At 39.1% G+C, this 16302-nt stretch overlaps 1 protein-coding gene across 4 annotated transcripts in view; it reads right to left on the reverse strand.

The window, feature by feature from the left end:
- The window catches only part of akap6 (A kinase (PRKA) anchor protein 6), a 410503-nt gene extending 399216 nt beyond the window's left edge, over positions 1-11287 (reverse strand). For all 4 annotated transcript variants that reach the window (XM_043697895.1, XM_043697890.1, XM_043697891.1 and 1 more), the window contains exon 1: positions 11241-11287. The gene's annotated coding sequence lies outside the window, so the exon portion shown is untranslated. The remainder of the gene's footprint in view (positions 1-11240) is intronic.
- Between the last annotated feature and the right edge of the window lie 5015 nt (positions 11288-16302).

Genomic DNA, 16302 nt, shown 5'->3' on the forward strand with positions numbered 1-16302 from the left:
CAGATATTACTATCCTTGAGGACCTCCTTTTTAAATTTCTACCTAACTTTCTGTAATCTCCCTTCAGAATCTCAACCTTTTCCCTTCCTATATCGTTGGTTCCAAAGTAGACAATGACCTCCTGCTGGCCTCTCTCCCCCTTGAGAACATCCTTGATCCTGGCACCAGGGAAACAACACACCATTCTGCTTTTTCTCTGCTGGCCACAGAAACGTCTGTCTGTACCTCTGACTACAGAATCCCCTAACACAATTGATCTCTTGGAAGCTGACATATCCCTCGTTGCATTAGAGCCAGTCTCAATACCAGAAACTTGGCTGTTCGTGCTACGTTCCCCTGTGAATTCATCACCCACTACATTTTCCAAAACAGCATACCTGTTTGGAATGGCTATAACCACAGAAGATTTCTGCCCTAGGTGCCTACCTCTCTTACCCATCCTGGAGTTAACCCATCTATGCGCCTGTATCTGAGACATTCCCCCCTTCCTATAACTGCCATCCATCACATACTGTTGCTGTTGCAAATTCCTCATCTCTTCTAACTGTCTCTCCAAACGATCCATTCAATCTGATAAGATTCGCACCCAACAGCATTTATGGCAGATATAATCCTCAGTAACCTTTAAACTCTCTTTAAACTCCCACATCTGACAAGAAGTACATATCACTCTATTAAAGGCCATTTTTTGCTCTTTCACAATCTACAGACCCAGAAAATAACACCGTCTTATTCCTCTACAAAACACTGCACCAGGTTAAATTAATAGTTATGGCTTGTATTTTAAGTTTAATCAAGAGACTTATCTCCAAAAACTTATCATCAAGAAATAACCCACTGTTGAAAATGTGTTGCTGGAAAAGCGCAGCAGGTCAGGCAGCATCCAAGGAACAGGAGAATCGACATTTCGGGCATAAGCCCTTCTTCAGGAATGAGGAAAGTGTGGCCAGCAGGCTAAAATAAAAGGTAGGGAGGAGGGACTTGGGGGAGAGGCGTTGGAAATGCGATAGGTGGAGGGAGGTCAAGGTGAGGGTGATAGGCCGGAGTGGGGTGGCTGGAAAAGCGCAGCAGGTCAGGCAGCATCCAAGGAACAGGAGAATCGACGTTTCGGGCATAAGCCCTTCTTCAGGAATGAGGAAAGTGTGTCCAGCAAGCTAAGATAAAAGGTAGGGAGGAGCGCGTTCCGCAAGTAGGCGGCCTGTCTCCCCAATATAGAGGAGGCCACATCGGGTGCAGCGGATGCAATAGATGATGTGTGTGGAGGTGCATGTGGCCTCCTCTATATTGGGGAGACAGGCCATATCCGCCACAAATTCGCTCCTCCCTACCTTTTATCTTAGCTTGCTGGACACACTTTCCTCATTCCTGAAGAAGGGCTTATGCCCGAAACGTCGATTCTCCTGTTCCTTGGATGCTGCCTGACCTGCTGCGCTTTTCCAGCAACACATTTTCAGCTCTGATCTCCAGCATCTGCAGCCCTCACTTTCTCCTCGAAGAAAATAACCCACTGTACTCACTACTGCAGCCTTTCTATTGGACAGACTTAAAACAACGATTAAATTATCTGATTCTGTGTTGTGAACTCCGCCAAACTGGTTCCTCCAAGATTAGTTGTGAAATTCACTGTTTGTTAATTCAAAATCATGATACAGAATGATAGGGAAACACTGTTTCCACTTGTGGAAGCATTGAGAACAAATGGGCACAGATTTAAGGCAATGGCAAAGGAAGCAATAGCAACACAATAAGGACATTTTCATGCAGTGAATAATTAGGATCAATTTGCTGCCTAAGACCGTAATGGAGGCAGGTTTAATCAAAGCATTCAACAGGAATTATTATCTTTGGAGAGAAGGTGGGCGAGCGGTACAAAATAAATTGCTTCCATAGAGAGTTGGTTCACACACAAAGGGCTGAATGGCCTTTTTCTGTACTAGCACAATCTGTGAATTTTCAGATAACATGGAGACAAGAGACAGAATCATGAAGACAGCAATCTTCATGATTCCAGCATTGAAATTAAGTGGAATTATAAACCTAGGTTATGTGTGGGAAGCAGTTACCGGCCTGTGGGCTTTCTGGAATACTGTATATAAGTTGGTGGCCAGAGGGCAGGTTTTCCATTAGTTTAAGCATGATGGGTGTGTTCTTGATGCTGGAGGGCCAATAGGAAGCTTTACAACATGGAAAAAGGCACACTTACTTTCAGGTCAGTGAGAGAGGGTGTCCCACAATGGAAGTCAGCTCTCCCCAATTTTTAAACCTTAAAATTTAAAAAAGCCTATGAGAATTGAGGCCCAATTTGGAAGAGGGCCTGCAGGCCTCACAATGGCTTGAAATTGCAGCTGCAATCAGGCAGGAGGGGATGACCTCAAGGTTGCCTGAAGCATTGGTCCTCTGACTGCCTGCAGCCATTGCACAGTTTCCCAAAAAAATTATATTCATCACCAAAGGTCTCTTTAATAAAAGTCAAAAATGGAACTTTGAATCAGGCATGTGTGAGTTCCAAATGCAATTCTGAACTATTACATGGACCTTGCACTGTTGGTTGGCGCTCACTGAAGTACTTCAAATTTTGAACTGCACTGGAATTCAACTGAGATAAAGCAAGCATGACCCAGAATGAACCATTAGTACAAGGCTGTCAACATCATCAAAGACCCCTCCCACCCTGAGAGAGAAGATCATCTTCTCTCTTCCATCAGGCAGAAAATGCAGAACCTTGAGTCCACATACCAATAGGTTCAAGAACAGTTTCTTCCCTGCTGTTATTAAACCACTGAATGGACCTCTCTAATTTCAAATCTAATGTTGATCTTGCTTTGGTGCAGCTCCTCTGCCGTAATCTTGCATGCCCTCCTCTGTCTAAACACCCTATGATCTGTTTGTCCTTGTATGTTATGATTTGCCTGTACTGCACACAAAACAAAACTTTTCACTTGTCAAAACTTTTAGGTACATGTGACAATAATAAATCAAATCAGAAAGAATCCTGAAGGACATTAACCAATGCCAAGAGGCCAAAAGTAAATAAACTATTTGGTGTTAGCTGCAGAAACTAGAAATACAATGTCAGCCATGTACAATGTCAAGTTATTGGAACAAAGAACATAGAACATTGCAGCACAGTACAGGCCCTTCGGCCCTCAATGTTGCACCAACCTGTGGAACCAATGTGAAGTCCATCTAACCTACATTATCCCATTTTCACCCATATGTCTATCCAATGACCATTTAAATCCCCATAAAGCTTGTGAATCTACTACTGTTGCAGGCAGGGCATTCCACGCCCCGACTACTCTCTGAGTACAGAAACTACCTCTGACATCTGTCCTTTATCTATCAATCCTCAATTTAAAGCTATGTCCCCTCATGCTAGCCATCACCATCTAAGGAAAAAAGCTCTCACTATCTACCCTAACTAACCCTCTGATTATCTTGTATGTCTCAATTAAGTCAGTTCTCAACCTTCTCTCTAACGAAAACAGCCTCAAGTCCCTCAGCTTGTCCTCATCAGACCTTCCCTCCATACCAGGCAACATCCTCGTAAATCTCCTCTGAACCCTCTCCAAAGCTTCCACATCCTTCCTATAACGCAATAACCAGAACTGCACGCAATACTCCAAGTGCAGCCGCACCAGAGTTTTGTACAGCTGCAGCATGATCTTTTGACTCCGAAACTCAACCCCTCTACCAATAAAAGCTAATGCACCACCTTCTTAACAACTATATCAACCTGGTGGCAACTTTAAGGGATCTATGTACATGGACACCAAGATGTCTCTGCTGTTCCTATTGTTCCTTCCAAAGTGAATCATCTCACACTTTTCTGCATTAAATTCCATTTGCTACCTCTCAGCCCAGCTCTGCAGCTTATCTATGTTCCTCTGTAACCTGTAACATCTTTCAACACTATCCACAACTCTACCGACCTTAGTGTCATCTGCAAATTTACTAATCCATCCTCTTACTCTCTCATCCAGGTCATTTATAAAAATGACAAATAGCAGTGGCCCCAAAACAGGTCCTTGTGGTACACCACTAGTAACTGAAACTCCAGGATGAATATTTCCCATCAAGCATCCCACCCTCTGTCTTCTTTCAGCTGGCCAACTTCTTATCCAAACCGCTACATCATCCTCAATCCCATGCCTCCGTATTTTGTGCAATAAAGCCTACCGTAGGAACCTCATTAAACGTCTTACTGAAATCCCTATACACCACATCAACCACTTTACCCTCATCCACCTGTTTGGTTACCATCTCAAAGAACTCAATAAGGCTTGTGAGACACAACCTACCGTTCACAAAACCATGTTGATAATCCCTAATCAACGTATTCCTGTCCAGATGATTATAAATCTGACCTCTTGTAACCTTTTCCAACACTTTACCCGCAACAGAAGTAAGGCTTACTGGTCTATAATTACCAGGTTTGTCTCTAATCCCCTTCTTGAAAAAGGGAACAACATTTGCTATCCCCCAGCCTTCTGGCGTCATTCCTGTAGACAATGAGGACATAAAGATCAAAGCCAAAGGCTCAGTAACCTCCTCTCTGGCTTCCCAGAGAATTCTAGGATAAATCCAATCCAGCCTAGGGGACTTATTTATTTTCATACTTTGTTATATCTTTAATAAATCAGTTTTGATTCTGTTCCATAAAGATTCCTTGAAGATAGCTTACCAGAATATTAATGAATTTTCGATTAAAAAAACCAAAAGAATTGCAGTTGCTAGAAATCTGAAACAAAAACAGAAATTCCTTGAAAACGTCAGCAAGTCTGGCAGCATCTGTGGAGAGAAATCATAGTTAACTGATAGGACCTGCTGAGATTTTCCATAAATTTCTGTTTTTATTATCAAATCTTAATCTGTTCATTATCAGGAATGTCTTATGTAATTTTTGTTCACCTACAGGGGAATGATTAAGTTGACCAGACGAATAATTCTGTGCTGTGATTAATTTATATGAGTCAGTTTAGAAATGGCAAGACATAGGAACTTCAGTACAAACCAAGAAAATAGAGTTAGATCTTCTTTTTGAAGAGAACTATCCAGTTCTGTAATGGCCAGAATATGTAAAGTAAATGAACTCACGATGGCCATGAGAAGGGATCCTGAGTGAGTTTCTGCAAATGTAAGGCATTGATTTAAAGAGAGTAGATAGGTTCAGAATGAGGAATGATATTCAATCTATTGGTTTTGGAGAGGTATTTCCCAAAACCTTTTTCCTAAATTGGCCTGTTTCTCTCTTTGTTCTAATGCCTTTCCAAAGAGGTTGTGTAAATGGGAGTAGTGATCTGAAAGAATTTGAAAGTGGCACCATGATTGATAGGCTGGTCAACTACTTGGTGTTTTCACATATGAATGGAAACAAAAACACTGATAGGAAGGCAAACAATAATTTCCTTGAATAATATAAATGTCCAACTGTCACCCAAACTTTATTAATACAAATTCAATACAATTTTTCTTATACCTATTTTATTTAAATGCCTTCTTCTATCCTCCACTCCTTTAAAGCGGTTTCGGAGCTTCACTGTATTAAAGATGCTATGTAGGTGAAAATTGTTGTTGTTGTTATCGAACCTTTGATAATGATAGTGAGGTTTTATAGTTACGTTGCAGCAAATATTTAAAATGCTGAATCTAGTAGTTGATTCAACAATTGCTGCACATACAAGAATAAACTTTATGTCCACAGATAATGGTTTGAAGAGCTATCCACCACAAAAATAACACATACCAGCCAGGTCATGACATCCCTCCCCCAAATTTCCCATAATGCAACTGTTAGTTGTTCAAAGCTGTTACAGGCCATGAAACCTGAATGAACTTTTTAAATATACCTGGCAATCTGCAATTATTTCTTAAATATGTAAATTAGTTGCAACATTTTCAGCATGCATTGACAAATAATGAGACCCACACACCACCTGGTTGGGAGTTATAAGCCACTTGCTAAGCCAGTAACTGAAAATGTCATTATGGATTTACAAAGGGAACCACAGCTTCTAAAAAAATGATTACAAACTATAAAGCTGCATTACTCACTGAGAATATTTTCTCTAATGTGAGCTAGACTCATCCTCTACACATGTGTTTGTAGCCTTTAAAAAAGTCAGTATGCTTTGCACCTATTTGTTCAGTAAAGTGAAAGACCCACATCTTGGACCAGTAATAGCAACAATACTTTCAATTTTCACCATTATTACTCTACTGAAACTGATGGCAACTTTGTAAATCCACAAATGCACAGAATTGTGTCAAAATCCAGAAGTGATTAACAGTGATTCTACATTTTTCCAAAGAATGCATTGTGAGGAAATTAATTGGATTGATGAGAACTTCTAGTATTATGCTATTAGTATCATTTAAAACCCCTTGAACAAGTTGAACCTTCTTGAAAAGGGATTGGTTCACAAACAGGAAATAGAACAATGGCTAATTAGATCATTTTCAGGTTGGCAAAATAACTAGTGAAGTGACAACTAGTTTAGTGTGAGGCTGCAATTGTTTACAAACTAGTTTAATGATTTAGATTAAGGGACTAAATCATTAGCCAAATTTGCTGATTTAAATAAGAGAGCAAGTTGTGAGAAAGCTAGAAAGAATCTACACAGATTAAGTGAGTGGGCAAATTATTGGCAGATGGATTATAAAGTGGGAGATTGTGAAGTTGTCAACTTTGGCAGAATAATAGAAAAGTTGAATATAATTTAATATTACAGAATTCTGTGGTACAGAGTGAATCTGGATCTCTACAAATCAATCACAAAAGGTTAATAGGTAGCAACAAATAATTAAGAATGTAAATGGTATATGAGCCTTTTTTATAAGGGGATTGAGTGTGCAAGTAGGGAAACCTTATTGCAATTGTACATTTAAGATGGAGATGTGGAGGAATTTCTTTTCTACAGGGGTAGTTAATTTTTGCAAATCTCCAACCCAGAGAGCTATAGAGACTGTATCATTGAATATATTCAAAACTGAGTTTAACAGATTACAAAGGAGTCAAGTATTCAGAGGGGAAGACAGGACAAGGGACTTAAAGCCATGATCAGATTAACCATGATCTTAGTAAATGGCTGAGTCATGCAGATATATTTTTAGGTCCTTCATAATTAACATCATTTTAAAATGTATTAATAAACTACCAAACTTGCAAATTTGCTTTTCTGTGAAAATAGTCACCATATTAAACTTTGGAATGCTACCTTCTACTCTTTCTTCATTGTTTTAACCAGTTCAATAAAGAACCTTTTCCCACGTGACAAAGAGACAAACTGAGAGCATTACCTATACTTTCAAAAAATACTCTCCAATTTCTTGTGCAATTAGCACGTTTTCTGTTTAATTTCAAATTAGCAACATCCATATATTTTCTTCTCCTTGGTACTTCAAAGTGATCCTTCTCTGATTTCTTAATCTTCTCCTATTCAAATTTCTTCCAAACAAAGGTCGATTTGTAGTTCTCAAGACTCTCAACCAGCCCCCTTCCACCTTGTTTATTTTCCATTCACTTTTCTAAGTATTCTTGTCAGTTGCTAATATCTATATAGCATGTGGCCACTTTTTGCAATGAGGTGAATCAATGATGAAGGCAGAGTGGTCGACATTATCCAAATGGAATTTCAGCAAGGCTTTTGACAAGGTTCACATTGTAAACTGGTTAGCAAGATTAGATTACATGGAATCCAGGAGAAACTAGCCAATTGGACACAAAATTGCCTTAAAGGTAGGAGACAGAGTGTGGTGGTAAAGGGTTGTTTTTTGGATTGGAGGCCTGTGACAGTGGTGTTCTGCAAGGATTGGTGCTGGGTCCACTGCTTTTTGTCATTTATGTAAATGATTTGGAAGTGAATATGGAGGTATGGTTAGTAAGTTTTCAGATGACACCAAAATTGATGATGTAAAGAACAGCGAAGAAGCTTACCTCAGAGTATAACGGGACCTTGATCAGATGGACCAAAGAACTGAGGAGTGGCAGATGGAGTTGAATTTAGATAAATGTGAGGTGTTGCAATTTGTTAAGGCAAACCAAGGCAGGACTTATATGGTTAATGGTAGAGCCACTGGGGAGTGTTGCTGAACAAAGAGACAAGGAGTGCAGGTGTATAGTTCTTTAAAAGTGGAGTCACAGGTAGACAGGGTGATGAAGAAGGTGTTTGCCATGTTTGTCTTCATTGGTCAGTGCATGGAGTATAGGAGTTGTGGCTATAGAGGACATTGGCTAGGCTACTTTTAGAATTTTGCATTTGATTCTGGTCTCCCTGCTATGGGAAAGATGTTAAATTTGAAAGAGTTCAGAAAAGATTCAGAAGGATGTTGCTGTAATTGGAGAATTTGAGCTTTTGGGAGAGGGTGAATAGTCTGGAGCATTTTTCCCTGGAGCATTGGAAAATGAGGGGTGACCTTGTAGAGGTTTATAAAATCATGAGAGGCTTGGATAGGATGAATAGCCAAGGTCTTCTTTTCCAGGTTGGGGAGTTCAAAATATGAGGACATACATTTAAGGTGAGGGAGGAAAGATTTAAAAGGGACCTGAGGGGCAACCTTTTCGCGCAGAGGGTGGTGCGTCTATGGAACAAACTGCCAGAGGAAGTGGTGGAGGCTGGTATAATTACAACATTTAAGAGGCATCTGAAAAGGTACATGAAAAGGAAAGGTTTAGAGAGAAATGGGCCAAATGCTAGCAAATGGGATTAAGTCAGATTGGGATGTTTGGTCAGGGCAAATAAGTTTTCCAGAAGGGTCTGTTTTTGTGTCAGATAATTTTATGACTCTATGCCACTACTGCTTTTGGTTTTGTATAAACAGCAAATTCTGCCTGAAATGTGCTAAATAATCAATGTGAATGAATTACATATTAATGGAAACTGATAAGACATATGGCATGTTCAAGCAGGAGCAATCATTTACCAACAATCTATGGTCATGAGGCCTCATTAATGTGATTTAATGTATAATGAATCATCATTTCCTTTCAAGAAAAAAGTGATGCAATTTCTACAGAGAAAGGGGATAGATGGATCTTGTGAGATCACTGGAAGATGCTAGAGGTTAGTATTGTTGAATAGCAGTTTTGTTCGACCATATGGTTTCTTCTTCTTCCCCAAATCCCTCAGCTTCCTCCTAAACATTTAAATAGGTGTGTCCTAAATGACATGTTGCTCAACATGGCACAACACATCCATTTCCCAAAGACCACACCTAAGACATTTAAACTCAAACTCAAAACAAATCTCTTATCTATTGCACATCATCTCATAAATCATATCCTTAACAATGCACCTCACCTAACACACAATATTCCTCATCTATTGCAAAATATGTTTTATCGAATGCATTTCTGACCCAAAATAATGAATATGCTTAATATAACTTGGACCCATTTTCTGACAGATTTTTCAGATCAGGTATAGATTAACTGACCATTTGGCTATTTTCCCAAATATGGCAAAATATTATGAGCTTTGTGATATATTAATTGGACTTCATATTGTAATTTCACAACTTGTCATGACTATTTACTGCTTTTATTTTCAATAATTCATTAAGCATCCTTCAAAATAATTCTCAACAAATTTATATACACATTTTATAATATGTTTCCTTGTGGCCTCACCTACTATATTTCGCAATTCTGTCAGTAATCTGAGCCCAATGAATACATGCTTGAGTAAGTTAATAATCCTCATCCTTAATAAGATATAAAAGCTGCACTGTAAAGATATTTAAAGAAATAATTATTCTATTGAACAGATATTTTCTATATCAATGCTTTATCAATTTATATTTAAAACTGTTGAATAATTTTATTCTAATCAGCAATTCCTTTTACAAGTTGCTCCATTTTACTGAGACTGTGCAGGTTTCAGATGTGACCCAACCCAGCCCTAGCTAGCTCGGCAAACAGCTTGACAAATGAGGCAGTCCAAATCCAAGCATAGATCCCTAGTGGTTAACTTAGAGGCTGCATTTGCAGCACAGAGCCTCAGCTGTCTTCTCAGACATTTCTCTCTTCTCAGCAGCAACCGCATGACAACCACAATCTGAGGCTGTGGCCAGCTCCCCTTAATTTATAACTCTTACATTATTTGCAATCAAGCAGAATTGCAAATAAGCACCGCCTATTGGCATACACAATACACTTTAAAAAGCTTTTAAAGTCAAAGATCATCTTTCCCATATCTATATTTTTATGGACATATATGTCCAACAGTCTGAAATCTGGTTAAGTAGTGACATATGATTTGTGATCAGACTGATTAAAAATTTCAGCATAACACAGAAGGTACCGATGAACAAAAAAAAATTAAATCACTCAAGCGTCCACTCCTGCCCTAATCACATGAGTCCTAAAGGCCAGTATAATACACATTTAGTACCTGTCTTTAGAAGCATATCATAAAATATTGAATGTCTTATATTTCACAAAATGTCACTTAAGACGAAAAGATATGCTTTCTTTTCACATTGCACATTATTATAATGAACACTTTACACACACACACATCTTACAGAATAAAATAAAAAAATTTCTAATATATAGTTTAACACAGACAATTCAGAAAATAATTATAACATGAATATTTAACCACCACAGAATTACTGTTATCACATAGATTTTTAACTTACTGGATATATTGTAATTTATATTAACATAATCTGCAAAAAGTCTTTAAACATTAATGTAAAGAAAGGCTAGCTTAAGGCTAAAGCCAAATAAGAATTAAGTTGCTGGCTGCAGGATAAATTTACAACAATCAACAGCACTTTCAATATAACACTCAGCTGTTTGATTTTTGGAAAGCTTATGCCTACACATTGCTCCCTATAATGAACAATGTACGATATTATAAGAGTATGAAAACACACAATTATTTGTGGCATTAATGAAGCATTGTTAGATTGTGCAACATTCTCAGCTTTATTATTTTATGTTTTGTCAAACTAGTTCAGGTAGATTTTCCAATAATGTAAGAAAAAAAGTGAAAAAAAACAAGTTGAGAAGGCTTGAGTTTGTACATTAGGAGTCGAGGCCTTCATCTTATTCCCATCTGCAGAATACAGTCTATTGATGCGGCAGCCTCCCTCGCAAGATTTGAATAATACCAAACACAAAGAAAAAATCTCTGGAGGCGTTTCTGCCACAGCACATTGGAGTTCAATTCTGAAGTCTGAGACAATTACCAATTGTTAGTTTTTAAAAGAAATCCTCGTGGCAAAGAACTTACCATTTCCTTTTATACCATTTTTCCTTCGGTTTATTCGTCGCTCTAAGGATGCGCTAGGAGGTGTCTCATTTGACCTGCTGCATGCTGCTATGACATCAGTCAGATGATACAGTTCATTATGGGAAAGACTACTGTTGCTATGGAAACTGAGATGTGATGTGAATTTTTACTGCAAGCCCATTGGCAGTAAGGGACCACCTTGTTCTATAAGACTTTGGCTCGGTTTCTATAATAGGGGAAACTGAGAGAGAACTGCCTTACAATGCAACTCTTTCTGCAAGTCAGAACATTTCACTTGTAACATGGAGTATTTACAGTAAAAAAGCAATATAGTAATAACAATAGGAAATGTGCCTCCTTGGAAACACATAAGAAAGAGAAAGAATTTTGATATAGTAATAAAAGTATTTGATTAATTAATACAATCTAAACTGATTTCCATGACTTGAGGGGTACATTTTAACTTTTTCCACTGCTGGGACACTAGCACAAGTGATTTGATTGCTTGTCATACACATAGGTAAGAAATCTGGCGGGGCTTATAAGAGAGGCAACCAATTGATGGTGGACCAAAAGTGGCATTTCATTCGGAATGCACTACCTGATAGGATGATGCATCAATTGTAGCCTGTAAAAAGGAATTCTATAAACTCTTCAACAAAATACTTATACTGATGTAAGGAAAGAGCACATGAGTCGGACTAACTGGATTAGTCTAGAAAACAATTGGTGCAAACAGACTGGCCAAATGATTTCTTTCTATGCTGTGCTACATTGTGGTTGTCACATTTAATGATTTACTTCAGTACTCTGATCACTGGTATCCCGAAAGAGATCTTCTACTCGGTGGTTTGCTTCAAGCAATCATCCCTTAATATACATAACAAAGCTGCGTAGCAGATAAAAGGCCTCCAAGAACAATTTTCATTGATAAATCGATGGGCCCAATCATGCATGAGGAGAGGCATCAAAATTGAAAGTTTAGTGTTATTATTTTGAATCAAGAAGAGCAGAGGTGCCCCTTCAGATTCACTAGAATACTGACAGAAGACTATTCTCCATTAGAAATGAGGACACTGACCAGGAAGGAAATGTGACACATCCTGGCTGAGGCTGTTGTAACATTCAGCAGCTTTACTGTCATATGAAGATATTCTCGAGCTTGACTTGTGATACCCACTATCAATTTTGCCTATGCATTCTGTCTGATAGAGGATGTTGGAGTACTTCTGCCAGATTTTTACTTGCATATTTTGTATTATTCGGAATTTCCACTTTATTATTATGTTTAGTTTTTTTCTGTACCATAAGACATAGGAGTGGAAGTAAGGCCATTTGGCCCATCAAGTCCACTCCACCATTTAAGCATGGCTGATGAGCATTTCAACTCCACTTACCCGCACTCTCCCCATAGTCCTTAATTCATTGTTTCTATTAGATCTCCCCTCAACCTTCCAACTCTAATGAATACAATCCCAGGATCCTCAGCCATTCATCGTATATTAGGCCTATCATCCCAGGGGTCATCCGTGTGAATCTCCACTGGACACGCTCCAGTGCCAATATGTCCTTCCTGAGGTGTGGGGCCCAAAATTGGACACATTATTCCAAATGGGGCCTAACTAGAGCTTTATAAAGTCTCAGAAGCATATCGCTGCTTTTATATTCCAACCCTCTTGAGATAAATGACAACATTACATTCGCTTTCTTAATCATAGACTCAACCTACAAGTCAACTTTTAGAGAATCCTGGACTAGCACTCCCAGATCCCTTTGTACTTCAGATTTATGAATTTTCTCACCATTTAGAAAATAGCCCATGCCTGTATTCTTTTTTCCAAAGTGCAAGACCCCACATTCCCCTATCTATTTTGCATGTTTTATATGATTTTTTATATTTTTTGTGTTTTAAATGTTGTGTCACTTTCTTTGACATATTTTAGATATCTTCAAGTTGTTACAAGATAATTCAACAGTGGGTCCAGTTGATTTGAAAGGTAATTTTGGCCCAGATTTTCAAGTTTCCAGATAATCAAGGTTGATTGTACCCTGCATGGTATGTGTCAAAGCCCTCAGAACTCCTAATGCATAGACTATGTGATAGTTGCACTGGAAATTAAATTTCCATTTTGCAATTACTCAGCATTTGCTATCTGGAAGCCTCCAAAAACATTCCCAATTCTGACTTAGGGTCGTGGACTTCAGAAGGCAATACCTCCTTACATTAATAGCGAGTCAAGAAATGTTTAAAGATTAAAACCTGTTCTCACTTCTGACTAATTGTAAAACTAATCCCCTCTCAAGTCATCAGAAGACAGTAATCACTCACACTAACCCATCTATCACGCATATCAATGACTCTCATTGAAACACTGGACCCCAGACACCTGCACATGCACTCACCCTGAACACGAAGTGACTTCCACACCAACACCCCTCACCTTTCAAGACAGCCAATTCTCTCATTTACGTACCTGCCACCCTAACCCCTCACGCACCTGTAATCTTGCCTTACTAACCCCTTACCCACATGCCACCCTATCTCCTTGCCTGTTTACCCGCCCCACTACTCTTTCTCTCTCATTTACTTTCACATACTTAGTAGTTGTCAAATTCATCCGTGCTGAAACCAAGACTCTTGTGTGTAAGGCAGCCATCCTTCTAACTCTTCTACATGGCACCAAAGATTGGACTAAGTGTAGGTGCTATCTCAAGGCTTCGTAAAGTACCATCAACATTGTTTCAGACTGATTCGCTGCATCACCTGGAGTACAGGCGTACTAACATGAGCATCCTTGATGCAGCCAATAGCACCAGCATTGAGGCTGTGATCATCCAAAACCAACTCTGCTGGGCTGACCACTTGCTTAGGATGCCTGAGTTCTGACTACCAAAGCAAATCTTCTTTGCCCAGCTCAAGGAAGCCACTTGATTGAGAGGAGGACCAAAGAAGCGTTTCAATGACTCCCTGAAAAAATATAGCTTAGAGGTCAACACATGGGAGACCCTTGTTCAGAAGAAACTGACTTGTAGGAAACTCCACAATGAAGGTCATAGTTCCTTGAACACCTGCTGGCAAGAGGAAGTATGGAAAAGGAACCTGAAAAAGGGGTGTTAGCAATCTCAAGGTGAAGGACCAACTCCACCTCACAGAAACACCTGTCAAATGTGTGGTCAGAGATGCAGCGGTAGGATCAGGTTCACTGGCCACACAAGGACCCAAAGAATCCAGTACCAGGGATATCGAATTTCCTAAGTGACTGTAGATGATGAGTTGTCAAAGAGTCTTTCATAGCTTTAATCTGTGATTGTTGCTGTAAAAAGAGGGTGTGGTTTCTACAACGAGCCATTGTGATGCTGCCTGCATGGTTTGCTGGACCATGATGAATCTTGCATGACTCATCCAGCCAGAAGAATCCTGGAAAAGTAATTATGGCAACATTTATGTCCTGATCTGGAACAGACATTGGAATTCAAACCCAGATCAGAAGATTCAAGCCATGTCTATCGTGGAATACTTTACTAAATCCTCAGTGTCAAGCAAAGATCACATGTCATATAGTTGAAATCCACAAATGAATTTGATAACTCGAGTTGTTACAGCTGTAACAGGATAAATGAGTGGATAATCAATCATTACTTCATAAGTTGCACCATTTGTATAAACGTTTAAATTCAAATGGCCAATTATCTCCCTTTCGTCCTGCCATTCAGAATAAAATAGACTTTCATCAAGCTTTTTGAATGAACTTATAATCAATTTATTATTTAAAACTCTCATTTGCCCTAAATAAGCTTTGCATGTAAATGAATCAATTAGAAAACATGGGTGATTTACTGGTGATGGTTATTAGGTGAAAAACTACCATGGTTGATTTGTGATGCAAAAAAGAAATTCGATTGTGCAACACAGCACTGATGGATATAAAAAGAAAGTAAAACTCATAGAATTATAGAATTATACTGAACAGAAGGAAGCCATTCAACCCATTGTGTTTGTACAGCTCTTGAAAGAGCTACCCAGCTACTCCCACTCTCCAGCCCTATATCTGCAGCCTGCTAAATTTGCCACTTTTAAAATATGTGACCAAACTGATTAACATCTAGGCTATTATCTGGAATTAGAACAATATCCACTTTTAATCTGAAAAGAGACACACTCATAACACAAAGGGTTTACTCTGTTGTGATGATATTTTAAAACAGCAAAAGAAAATCACCCTTATTGACCAATGTTTGAAAACTAAAAGATAGAATTTGATGAATTTTCACACTCCACTGGATTTCTCATTGAAGAAGTAGAACTATGGAAGGTCTTCCAAACAAAGCTTCAGGCTGGATAGAAATCAAAGCCTTTGGATACTGGTCACAGTTCAGCTTTTGTGAAACAAAAACTAAGTCCAGATTTATGCAAACATTAGCATGGGAGCCTGATTAAAAGTGAAAAAGAAACCATCTCTTACCTCCCCAAAAGCATTGCTAGGCCATTTTTCAGTCATTTGACTTTCTTTAATTAGCATGTGCATCATAGTCCAAAGTGGCTCAGTGGTTGGCACTGCTGATCACAGCACGAGGGACCTCGGTTCGAATCCAGCCTCAGGTGACTGTCTGTGTGGAGTTTGCACATTCTCACCTGTGTCTGCGTTGATTTCCTCTGGGTGCTCTCGTTTCCTCCCACAGTCTAAAGATGTGCAGGTTAGGTGAATTGGCCATGCTAAACTGCCCATAGTGTTAGGTGCATTAGTCAGACGGAAATGGGTCTGGGTGGGTTACTTTTCGGAGGGTCGGTGTGGCCTTAGAGTCATAGAAATGTACAGCATGGAAACAGACCCTTCGGTCCAACCCCTCCATGCCAACCAGATATCCCAACCCAATCTAGTCCCACCTGCCGGCACCCAGCCCATATCCCTCCAAACCCTTCCTATTCATATACCCATCCAAATGCCTCTTAAATGTTGCAATTGTACCAGCCTCCACCACATCCTCTGGCAGCTCATTCTATACACGTACCACCCTTTGCGTGAAAAAGTTGCCCCTTAAGTCTCTTTCATATCTTTCCCCT

This window comes from Chiloscyllium plagiosum, chromosome 10, assembly GCF_004010195.1.
Source record: "Chiloscyllium plagiosum isolate BGI_BamShark_2017 chromosome 10, ASM401019v2, whole genome shotgun sequence".
In the NCBI taxonomy this organism is placed as follows: Eukaryota; Metazoa; Chordata; class Chondrichthyes; order Orectolobiformes; family Hemiscylliidae; genus Chiloscyllium; species Chiloscyllium plagiosum.